The sequence below is a fragment of the Theobroma umbraticum genome, unplaced genomic scaffold (assembly GCF_002168275.2).
Source record: "Theobroma umbraticum cultivar Fairchild unplaced genomic scaffold, ASM216827v3 scaffold_89.0, whole genome shotgun sequence".
In the NCBI taxonomy this organism is placed as follows: Eukaryota; Viridiplantae; Streptophyta; class Magnoliopsida; order Malvales; family Malvaceae; genus Theobroma; species Theobroma umbraticum.
Window position 1 is genome coordinate 2267094 of NW_018397271.1, and position 12308 is coordinate 2279401.

Below are 12308 nucleotides of genomic sequence, written 5' to 3' on the forward strand. Positions count from 1 at the left end.
GAAAGCTTAAATTCTTTAATATATTTGTTGTTTGAAAGCAAGTCAAGAAGCTTGTTGTGTTACAAGAATGGTTAATCAGTTAAAAGAGCAAAGAACAAAAGGCTAAGTGAAAGTAGAAAAATGCTAACTAATTAACATGGAGTCTTAACTAGTTAAGGGAAAATTGGACACTATATAAAAAGCAAGGCAAAAAAGCCATAATCAGTTAGTACCAAGATTAACTAATTAAGAAAGTGTTGGAACTTAAAGACGAAAGCATGCTAACTATTTAAGCAAATGGATTAATCAGTTAAAGCTCATTAAAGTGCCAAAATTTAAATTCAAAGTGAAGTTGACCATTAAAGAATGCCAAATAAGAGATTTCAAATTTGAAGATATTTGAATTAGTTTATGTTAATTTCAACCGGTTAAAGTTGAGAAAGAACAACCTCAATCAGTTAAAGGGGGGACTAACCTATTAAAGGAATATTGCTTGTTGGAGAAGTTTGAAAACAATAATGTTTTTAATCAGTTAGAGTTTCCCTCAATTAGTTAGCACAATGAAAAGAGCTATCAAATAGTGCAAGTTATAGAAAGCTTAATCAGTTAACACAATGAAGCAGGTTGCTAGAGAGAAAAGCTTTAACTAATTAACACTCACTTTTCATCAATTTGAAAGTCACTGCCAACAATTTGAAAGAGTTGTTAGAAGATAAAATAAGTGCTATTTTTGCTCCAAAACTATTTCTAACAACTAGAAATTGCCCTCCAAGTATAAATAGAGGTTCAAATGGTCAAAACTAGCATAGAAAAGCCATCCAAAGTGATTTTGAGCTTACAAGACTAAAAACTTTCTCTTTACACTTGTATTTCACTCTTATCATATGAAAAAGTGTTTGAGCTTAACTTTGTACATCTTAGATCAGCTAAGTGATCAATTGTACTTCATCTTTTCTCTATTTCTTGTCTACTTAAAGTGTGAGAAACACTTTAAAGGGTAAACTAGGCTTAGGAAAGCTTAGGGAAGCTTGTAGGGTTTTAAGCTTAGGTTAAAAGCTCACCTTGTAAAACCTAGGTGGAAGTTGTCACTTTCACTAGTTTAGTGAAGCTAGGTTGAAAATCCTTGATTGAGAGATCAAGGTAATGGATATAGGTCAAAGGTAACCAACCACTATATATACTTATGTTTGGCCCACTTTTCTTTACTTTTTTTTTACGTGATGATTTTCTGCCTTTACAAGTTTTAAACTATTCTTTTCAAAATCCTTCAAAAGTTCTTCAACCTTAAAAGTTTTCATCAAATTTCTTTAAAAGTTCTATTCAACCCCCCTTTTTAACACTTATTTAAACAAACAAATGGTATCAGAGCATAACCTTTGAAATTTATGCTTAACATCATAAAGGATAAATCCAATGGCTAGCCAAAGTTCTAACTTTATAGAAGGTCAATCCATAAATAGGGCATCTTTATTTGATAGAACAAACTATCAATTTTGGAGTACTAGGATCTCTATTTATATAAAGGCTATTGATTATGAAATGTGGATGCCATCAATAAAGGTCCTTATGTTCTTACGAAAATTGATCTTGTAACTGGTGAGAAAACTCATAAAACTAGAGATAAGTGGACTAAAGTTGATATGAGAAAAGTGCCAAATTTAAGCTTAACATTCTAAGGGATAGATCCAATGCCTAGCCAAAGTTCTAAAGTTGTAAAAGGTTAATCCACAAATAGGGCTCTTTTATTTAATGGAACAAACTACCAATTTTGGAGTACTAAGATCTCTATTTGCATAGAGGCAATTGATTATGAAATATGGATGTCATCACCAGTCCTTATGTTCTTACAAAAATTGATCTTGTAACAGGTGAGAAAACTCAAAAGACTATAAATGAGTGGACTAAAGTTGAAATAAAAAAAATGCAAATAAACTTCAAAGCCATAAATACTCTCCATTGTGCACTAAATTTCAATGAGTTCAACAAAGTTTCTATCTGTACAACAGCTAAACAAATCTAGGAGAAGTTGAAGATCATTCATGGAAGGACTTCACAAGTTAAAGAGTCCAACATGACCTTTTTCACTCACAGTTACAAGATGTTCAAGATGGAACCAAGAGAAGACATCACAACCATGTATGATCGATTCACCAACATTGTAAACAAGCACAAGCAACTTGGGAAGGAAATTCTAGAAAATGAAATAGTTAAAAGGTTGATTAGAAGCTTATCAAAGATCTTAATGTCATCACCTTAGTTGAGATATATGGCTCACTCCTCATATATGAGCAAGAGATAAAGGAAGAAGAAGAAAGGGAGGAACTAAAGAAGAAATAGAAGTAAGAGCCAACTTTTGCTTGATGGAAAAAAATGAAGAACTTGAATTAAATTTTGATTTATATAATATTTTCTATGATGAATTTGAAAATGAGTATGATTGCTTAGATGTTGAATTTGATAAATTAGCTTTAAACTATAAGGTTTTGAAAAAGAAAGCTTCATCTTTAAATGATGAATTAGAAAAGAATAAATGTGATTTCAAATGTGCTTTTGATTAAAGAAATGTTTTTCAAATTGAGCAGGAGCATTCCAAAACAGATTTTGAATCTTTGAAGTTGGAATTAAAGAGCAAAAATGAGACCTTGCATAAGGCATTGGATGAAAATGTTCCTCCTAAAGCTTTAATAGAAGAAAGATCAAAATTGAAGTTGTACAAAGAACAAAACCAAAAAGAAATGTTGTTTTTGGAAGGAAAAATGATGCATCTTCATTCCATTGTTATGCTTGTGGAAAAAGAAATCATGTATTTTATGATTATTATCATAAGGGTAATAACCTCCCTAAAACCAAGATAGTTTGGGTACCTAAAGGTTCTTATGTGATTACTAACCCCCAAAGACCTATTAAAGTATGGGTACCTTTGAAAAAAAATGAAAAATTGGTTTGTAGGTTGAGCAAGAGCAAAAAAAAAAAGAATGTTTGAAAGCTTAACCAAAGGTGAGGCAGCCTGGGTACTTGGATAGTTACTACTCAAAGCACATGAATTGAAATGAAAATTCATTTGTCAAGTTTGATAGAAAGAAAAGCGATAGTGTCTTTTTTAGTGATAACTCCAAAAGTAGCATCCAAGGAATTGGAACCATTGGTAACTCTTTTTGCTCTCCAATCAAGCATGTTTTACTTGTTAAAGGCCTAAAGCATGACTAATTGATCATTTTTCAACTTTGTGATAAAGGATTTTGAGTTTTCTTTTATTCTCATGTATGCCATGTGATTGATATTGATTTAACAAAGTTGTATTCATTGGCAAAAGGTTTGAAAATATTTATGTGAATATGAGAAAATGAATTTGAAATATAAGAAAATGATTTCAAAATTTAATGTTGAAAATGATTTCTTAATGACGGCAAAGATTGTTTTGGGAAAAGAGAATTTAGATAAAGCATGAAGATTTGATAAATGAAAAGCAAAAAGTTTCATGAATTTCCCACTTTCAAAGATGACCAAATGCATTTGTTGTAACTTTCATGGTCATATTTCACACACTTGTTCAATTAAGCAATTATCTATCTTATAGAGTTAAACAAGTGTGGATTTCAAATGAAACCTTGCATAATGAGACTAACTATCAGGGATCCAAAGCAATTTGGATATCAAAGATATATGAAAGGTGTCTCTTGAAAGTGTTCTAGAGCAAAGAGGAACAAATTCTTGAACATTAAATGCCCTCTAGACACACAATGGAAATTGGATGATGTCTATACCAAAAGTCATTTATTTGTTAAATTCTAATCTTTGGTTGTTTGCTCTTATTTTGCTTGGTTATCAAATTCCTGAGATTGATTGATTTAGCTTGGTTTTTGTTTGCCTTTTTAATTGAGAACTTTGATTGACTTTTTGTGCTTGGATATTAAGTGTATAATGCTTTGTCTAATCTCATTTGATCTTTAGTAATAAATTTTGCTAATGCAATTTGATTTGATATGATATATACTATAAATTGCATGATCTTGAAGAAAGTATGAGCCTAAATACTGAATATGTGCTTATATTTGATCTTGATTATATCCTCATGCTTATGCCTTTTTTAAAAAAAAAAATTGCTTGTATGTTTTATTGATTTTGCTTAATTGTGGAAAATTGTTTTGATATAATTTCCTTATGTTTTATGAAATTGATTTCATATTTCTTTTGGAAAAATTATTTTTGAGCATATTTTTAACCATAAAAAGTTTGATGTTTATAGCATGTGAGGTGACTTGTAACACCCCATACCCTCATTTAGAAGTCAATAAGACCTTATCAATGAGACGGAGGGTCATTTGGCATAAATTGAAGTACCAAAAAACGGTGACGAGTGAAAAGAATATTTTAAAATAAAATAATGTTTTATGATTAAAATAATATTAAATATTAATATTTTATTTATTATTGAAATTAGTCAAAAAGGAAGGTTATATGACTAATCTAAGTTGGGGAGAAGAAGTAAGGAAGAAATTTGAAGAAAAACGACATTAATAGGGCTCGCTTGTCTTTACTAAATAAAGCTAGCATGGGTAAGTATATATTTAAATATTATGATGATACCGTGGTGAAGTGAAAACTTTATATTTTATTTGTACATGTATAAAGGCAGGAAAATAAAATGAAATTGGAGTTAAGAAATGTTGGAAGGACCAAATAGTAAAAGATGGAAGTTTGGAGGGTCATTAGGTAAATAAAGAAAAGCTTGAAGACTTATGTGTAAATTTTAATATTTGGAGTTAAATGGGAATTTACTAACCAATGAAGGTTAGATTATGTGGAATATGAAATATGCATGTGAAATTTATCATTACATGCAAACTATGGTGTGCAAAAAAGGAACAGTCAGTGGGGGACATTTAGGACCCTTACCATGTGAAGTAAAAGAAAGAATAAGACTAAAATTTATTTGTATGCATTGTGATTGGTGCATTGGTGGTAAAACGAGGGAAGAAGAAGGTTGAATGCATGTGATTTGACTGGGTCAAAGAATGACTAAATAAAATATGAAGTAAATGTAGTGCATGAGATAAAGAAGTCTAGGAAAAAAGAATGGCAATGCAAGGTGGCGGGTGGAAGCCTTTTTGTTTTGTAATGTATCATATAAAGTACAAGGAAAAGATGGCAAGAGCCATTAAGCCTTGGGAATCCACCCAAGCAAGGAAAAAAAATCAAGAGACAAGAAAAAAACGTAATGGAAGAAACAATAATCAATGATGGTGGCGGTGGAAAGTCCAAAAGCATTTTGACTTGCAATTTTAACCACATGTAAAGGATAAGGAAATTGCCAAAATAACCAAGCTTGGACAAGCTACCATGAGAGAAGTAAAGGAAGAAAACTTGAGTGGTGAGGCATTTAGGAGAATCCACCCACACCAAAGGAACGGCAAATATCTTTGCCTTGAGATAAAACAAACCGCACCTTGAAAGAAAAAAGAGATAAGATTGGCTTGGAAACCAAGAAGAAAAGAAAGAAAGGAGAAAGAAGAAAAAGTTGAGGAAGGTAAGTAGAACTTTAACTTTAGTTGCGATTTCTTGAGGAAATGTGTTAGTAATAGTGTGGATTTGTTTGTGGTAGCAAAAGAAAAATTGGGTATGTTGGTGAATCACAAGAAATGTGAGATTTTGCTACCAAAGGGCTTGAGATTTCTTGGTTTTAGATCAAGTGAATTATTAACGAAAGGTAAGACAATTGTGGCTTAATCCTTGAATGTTTATGCTAAATGATTGTGGGTTGGAAAGAATGTCTATAAAGGTTGTGAGAATTATTGTGTGAAGATGTAATGTTGAAGAAAATAAAAAATAAGAATTATGCATGCAAAGATTTAAGATTTCTTTGGTAAAGTTGCTGCCATGTATGATTGTATAAGCATAGGATTAACTATGAAATTTGGGTAACAAATTGTTAGCTAAATTACTGTCAGTTAAAATTCTACCACGCAAGTATACGTATCGAATAGATAGTATATTAGCAAGTAGAGTATCGATCCCGCAGGGAATTGATCTAAAAGTTTACTAAGTACTAAAATTATTACAAATTAATCTTATCCAAACAAATCAAAATAATATCAAATCAAACTAAGTTATAGCAGAATTAAATTAAGAAAATCAAAATAATAAATACTCAAATAAATATCAAATCAACAAACCTAGGATTACAATATCCCTCACACTTCATCTAAATCTTACCTCTCTTCCTTAACTTATCTCAATGGTTTGAATTGCTAACCTAGAGTCCTAAATTATTTTAAGGGTCTCCCGACTCATCTTATAAAACTATCTATTTAACCAAAACACTATATCCCTATGTAAATTGAAATTAAAACAAACTCATTAAGTTCAGGCTCTAATCTGGCTACATATGGCCTATAGGTATATCCCTATCCTATATGCAAATCAATTAATATGATCATATGCTATCCCAATTTTAGTCTACACTAAACTCCCTTTCCCAAGTTTGTTTAGGTTTCTAGATCAATTTAATTGGTGGCCATGCAATTAAGCATTAAGAACAATTGGAATAAACAATTCAAATCCCATTGAAAATAAGCAAGAAAGTGATTAAAAATCTAGATTACATGTGAGTTCAATTGCAATCCTAGAAAAATAAATTAGTTCATAATATCTAATAAGATAATATCCAAAGAAATTTAGCCATGAATCCAAGTCAAAGAAAATAAGAAAAAAAAACACAAAGGTAAGAGAGAAAACTAATAGTTAGAGATGTATGATCTTGATTCTCTCTCCAATTCTCTTGTTTCCTTGCTTTGTTCTTGGCTCCAAATCTCCAGAATAGTTTCTTGCTGCCTCCTTTGCTGCCTCTCTTGCTGCCTCAAAAATCTCTGAAAAAGTCTCCTTAAATAGGCTCCAAATAACCTAATTTTGCGAAATTTCGTTAATGTCCTTTATTTTTTTAGGGAAGTCGCGCAGCGCTGCGGCGCTCTTCTCCAGCACTGCACGCGCTGAGCTCTCTGGAATTTTGTATGTGTGCTTCCTTTCATCAACGCTGCAGCCTTGTTCTCCCAGCGCTGTGGCAGTCTATCAACTTCAAACATGAGTTCACCCTGATATGTTAAGAACTGGGCAAAGTAGTAAACATAAAAGTTTTATCCCTGTCTCTTAACTTTCCAGTGGATTAAAAATCGCATCAATTGGACTTCTGGATTGAAAGATTTGCTCCAAATACTGCATCATGTTCAGTCTTTACATCCTGCTGCAGTGGTCCGAATTGACAAATATTTTGACCATGATCCAATCATAACTGGGCCAATTGGTGAACAAAAAAATTGTTTCCTTCTTCTTATAATTTGATTGGTGAAAGAATCACCTCATTGGAGTTTTTTAGAAAGAGATATGGTCAAAATATTGAAACATAAACGAATGAAGCTATCACCATACTTGCACTGATTTTCATCAAATGAGTCTTTTCATCAATTTCCTACAAAAGCCATAGGAGAAATTAGCAATAACTACTCTAAAGTAATTTAAAATAAATAACCTAAATTTAACTAAAATAACTTAAATTAATCACTTAACAAATAATCAAACTTAAACAAAAAAAAAACACCTATAATGCTAAAATTCGAACATAAAATCTCAAAGTTAGTAGCTTAAGCTCCCAAAATGAGTCAAAATAACTCTATATAATAGAGTTATCAATTACTGCCATGCATACGCACAATTATGTGAATTTCGTTTGGATGGCTGTTAGGAAGCGTATAAGTAGAGGAAGTGTACTAAGGTGGCGTGCTGGACAAGGTAACCGATGACTAGCAAGTAGTATTAGCTATTTATGCACTCCAATTAATAGCGACGTAGTGTCTCACTATTGTGAGGTGAGTAGGGGGTACCCATTTTAAAATTCTCATGACTATGTATATATATATATACATGTTGATTTACTTTAAATGCAAAGTTGTGGAAAGTATAACTAGGTAGACATCATAGGTATTTTGTGGGTGCTTAAATATTTGAAAGTGTTTTGATTATATACATATATAAATTATATACGTAAAAAGGGTTTGTAAATCTGAAAACAAGCTTTTTGATATGGTTTCTATCAAAATGTACCTTATAGTTTGTGTGATGTGCATTCATGAATAAAACATATATTCACCATGCTAGTTAATGTTTTCAAACTCATGCAACGGTGTTATGTTATAGAGTTTCATAAGAGATTTCATCATGTTACGATGTTGAACGTTTCGAAAATGGTTTTGAAATAAGCTTTTAAGAACTTAATTTGATTTTAAATGGTTTTACTAAATCGGGAGATTTGAGAGTAAGTTGAATGTCAAATCAGAATAGTGTGACCCTTGTGCATAAGTGACCTCTAACTAGAGAACCTTCGGATCACCGACGAGCAGATAGGCATGGCGAGGGCCACAACCTGTGATATATATGTACGTGGCTAGGCCACCAGTGATATACGCGGTTGCGACCGCTTGATATCTTCGATGTCAGCAAATATCATTGAGACTACTATGGTTATGGGATTCGGTGGAGCATGGCTCTCGAATGTTATTGCATGGAAACGAATCCACGAGTTCTTTATTTTATTACCTACTCAAGAGTAAAATCTCTTTAGGGTTTTCAACTCGTATTCCTACGTATGGTGAAAACTATATGATTTTTGGAAACTTCCCTATTTATAAATGACAAGGATTTAATCCCTCTCATACGAGGTGATTTAAGAACTTACATATAAGTTTTGATAATGATTAATTTTACAAGAGTATGCATGTATATATGACTTTGACTTAGGTAAAATTATAAAAAGTATTTCAATGGTAGAAACTTTTATTCACAATGAGTTTGATATATATAAATATATATGGTTTGAAATAATTATCTGATATTAAAAAAAATTCTTGGGTTTACATATAAGGCACACATATCCTCTTTAAGTTAAATTGTTTATTTTTAACATTCAAATTCTTTACCTTTCACTTGTTTCCCATCTATGCCCTACTTAAGGTGTTGATGATCACTGAGTCTGTGAGACTCACCCTTTTACTTCCTTTTGTAAATAAGTGATCAAAGTAAGGGTGTTGTCTAGTGTCTCTCGGCTTGTTGCGACGTAGGTAGTGGCATCTCTTAGACTTCTACTTTGAGTCACTCAGCTACCTAGAAGTTGTGCTATGTAAATAGCTAGACTTGTAAATTGTTAATCTAATGGATAAATATGTACCTAAAGACTTTGTGATTGAGTAATAAACAGTCAGTGCAATATTAAATTGTGGGAAGGTTATGGACATAGAATAGTGTCATCTAGTAGAAAAGTATTAATTGCAAGTATTTATTTGGATTGCGTAAACGATAGCATCGTTGTCACAATTTGATCATATACGTAGAAGCATATTTGATTTAATTAACAAGAATCTCAACTTAGGCTTATTCGAGATTTGGTGAGTTTACTCGCAAGTCTCAGATGCCGGTAACGATGGAGTTAAAAGTCGTTACATGGCTAATGAGATTAATAGATTGATTTGCATAATTGCTTATTCTAGTAGCATAAACAAGGAAAATTGAGTTTGAAGATTTGACTTTGTGATTTCCCTGTGTCTAAGATAATTTAACCACTTGAACCGCTTTGCTTTGTCAGTTAAGACTTATTTGAATGTTTCAAGTTGGCTAAAATTGTGTATAATAAGCTTTGACTATTTGAATTAGAATTTTTAAAGCAAGATGAGTTTATATAAGAAAAATGTTTGCTATCATTAAGTTTATGCTGATTTATGAATTGGACAAGTTTGTTTCATGATGAAAATACTTATTCACTTGTTCTTGTAGGAGGTGCATGCTTGCTTGTAAGCTTGAATGCTCATAAGGGCATTTTGGCACATGATTCTGAGATATTTGAAAATGACCTTTGACATGCATAAACATGATTCATTATTCTTATTGCATATTTCATAAATCATTTAAAGCATAATTAAACAAAATTGAGTGACATTGGGCTCATGATTTTACACAAAGTATGTCGAACTCAAATCGTATGTGTTTTAAGTGCAAAAATTTTGAAAAGAGAGATTAAACCTAATTGTTCTCTTTGATTGAATTGATTTGAATATGTCTTTGATGAATTCTTACATCAAATATGCTTTAATCTCTTGTTTGATCAATTAAAAGCTATTTCATGTGCTTAAAATGGGGTTTTAATTGGTTAAAATCATGTTTTAATTGATTAAATTGATTTTGGAATAGGGTGTGCTCATTTTAATTTATTAAAAAATCTTTTAAATTGATTAATTTGCTTTTGTGTAATGTTGAAATTTAAAGTTAACTTTAATTGATTAAAACAGTCCTATGTTTTTAAACTTGCTTGTAAAATACACTTTAATCAATTAAAGCAGTTCTATGTCAACTTAAAAAAAATCTTCGCCCCTAAAAACGTGCATTATGGACACTCTCATGATCATTTGGTGTAAACACATGTTCTTGAAATTGCAAAATTGATTGAAAAATGGGAAAACTCTCATGAATGCTTGAATTTGTTTATTCCAAAACATGACACTCATATTGATATTATTAATTCTTTTGTGCTTAATTGACATATTTTGAAAAATTAGAAATTGTTCATAAGTGCTTGATTTTACTATTTATCACGTGCTTACATTGAAAAATCATATCTTGAGAATTGAAATGTTCAAATGATTAGTATGGGAACAATTCTTGAAATATGTTTCACGTCTGTACTTAAATGATTGTTTCAAGATTGAATCATTGCCTAGGCTCATAAAATTGAATAGGATGAAATCATTGAACTTAATGAAAATATTTTTTCATTCATCTATTGTATTGGTCAAGGTACATGCTTACATGACATTTAATCTTGCTTGACCTTAATGATTGAAATCTATAACTTCACTTAAGTGATAGAATTGCTTATAGTGCTTAATTGCACAACTCCAGTGAAGTTTGATCATGACATATATTGTGAGTTGACATAGTTGAAATTTATTTTGAATATGCATTTAAATGTTAACTATGTCTTCATTGAGCCTTAATGTTTACCATAACCTACTTGACATGTTAAACGAAATATGGCCTATAGGTTTAGTTACCATTGAATGTCTAATCTTTTTCTTGAATCTTCACTATTGGTATTCATTGATGCTTGGATGTGCACATTGAATATATCCATTAGTTGACTACTTTATTTTCAATTTTTTTATTTATTCACTCATGAATTATGAAGAATATTGAAATATAGTATGTATCACATTAATGTTCAATGCTTGCATTTTTTTTGGTACATGTCTATCTATCTGTGAAAATTGGAATCATGATTATTGAAGATAGCCATTTTATTTTTTATAATCATGCTAGTGCTTACTTAATTACAATATTCTCTTACATGATTGCAATAAGTGCAAAATGCTTTAGTCATGCTTCATTAATAATGATATAGCTTTTATGAAAGTTCTCCTTGAATTGATAATTTCATATATAATTTGCAGAATACATCTTGCAATACTTGCTTTAAAATGACTTAGATGAATGATACCCTAAACATGATTTGAAAAAATACTCACTAAAAATGCCTAATGATGATTTTTTTTAATTTCACCTTTAATTGCTATTTTTATATATGAATTAGGGAATTTTTTAAAAATGCTTGATTGATACTGCTTGGCTTATTGATATTGAGAATAAATAATGAATGATTAATGGTGATTAATTATTGATTGTACTTGATGATGATTGAGAATGATGCTTGAACACTAATGATACCTTAAACATGCCTGTAAACTACTTTGTAAATATTTCTTGAAAATATGAGTATTTGATGCATATGTTGAATATCTATATAAATGCTCATTACTCTTTTAGTTCCATGAATACTTAAGTATTAGGAAAATAAATTGAATATCCATTTAATGCTCATTTATTCTAGGCTCATAATTTCTCTCATAATATTTAATCTATTAAGGTTCTCTAACAACTTGTGTCGCGTGTATGATTTCTTAATGGAGAGTTAATCATTATCATTGATATCATGAGGAATTGAGATCTTCAACAACAAGATTTGATGACAATTCAACATTTGGTGTTCTCCACTACCGGTAACATGTTTTTAAACAACAAAATTGATGCTGTGCTTTATATTGCTTCTCACTCAAACTTGAATGTTGAAATGCATAATTGGCATCAAGCCTTAAGTTTTGTCAATTAGAATTTAGCTTTAAAATTGTCTCTTATCACTTGAGCTTTAAATTGATGATATCTTTCTTAAGATTGAGCCTTGAAGTTGATATGACAAGACTACTTAATAATAGGAGAAGTCTTTGCTCGAGCTTTAC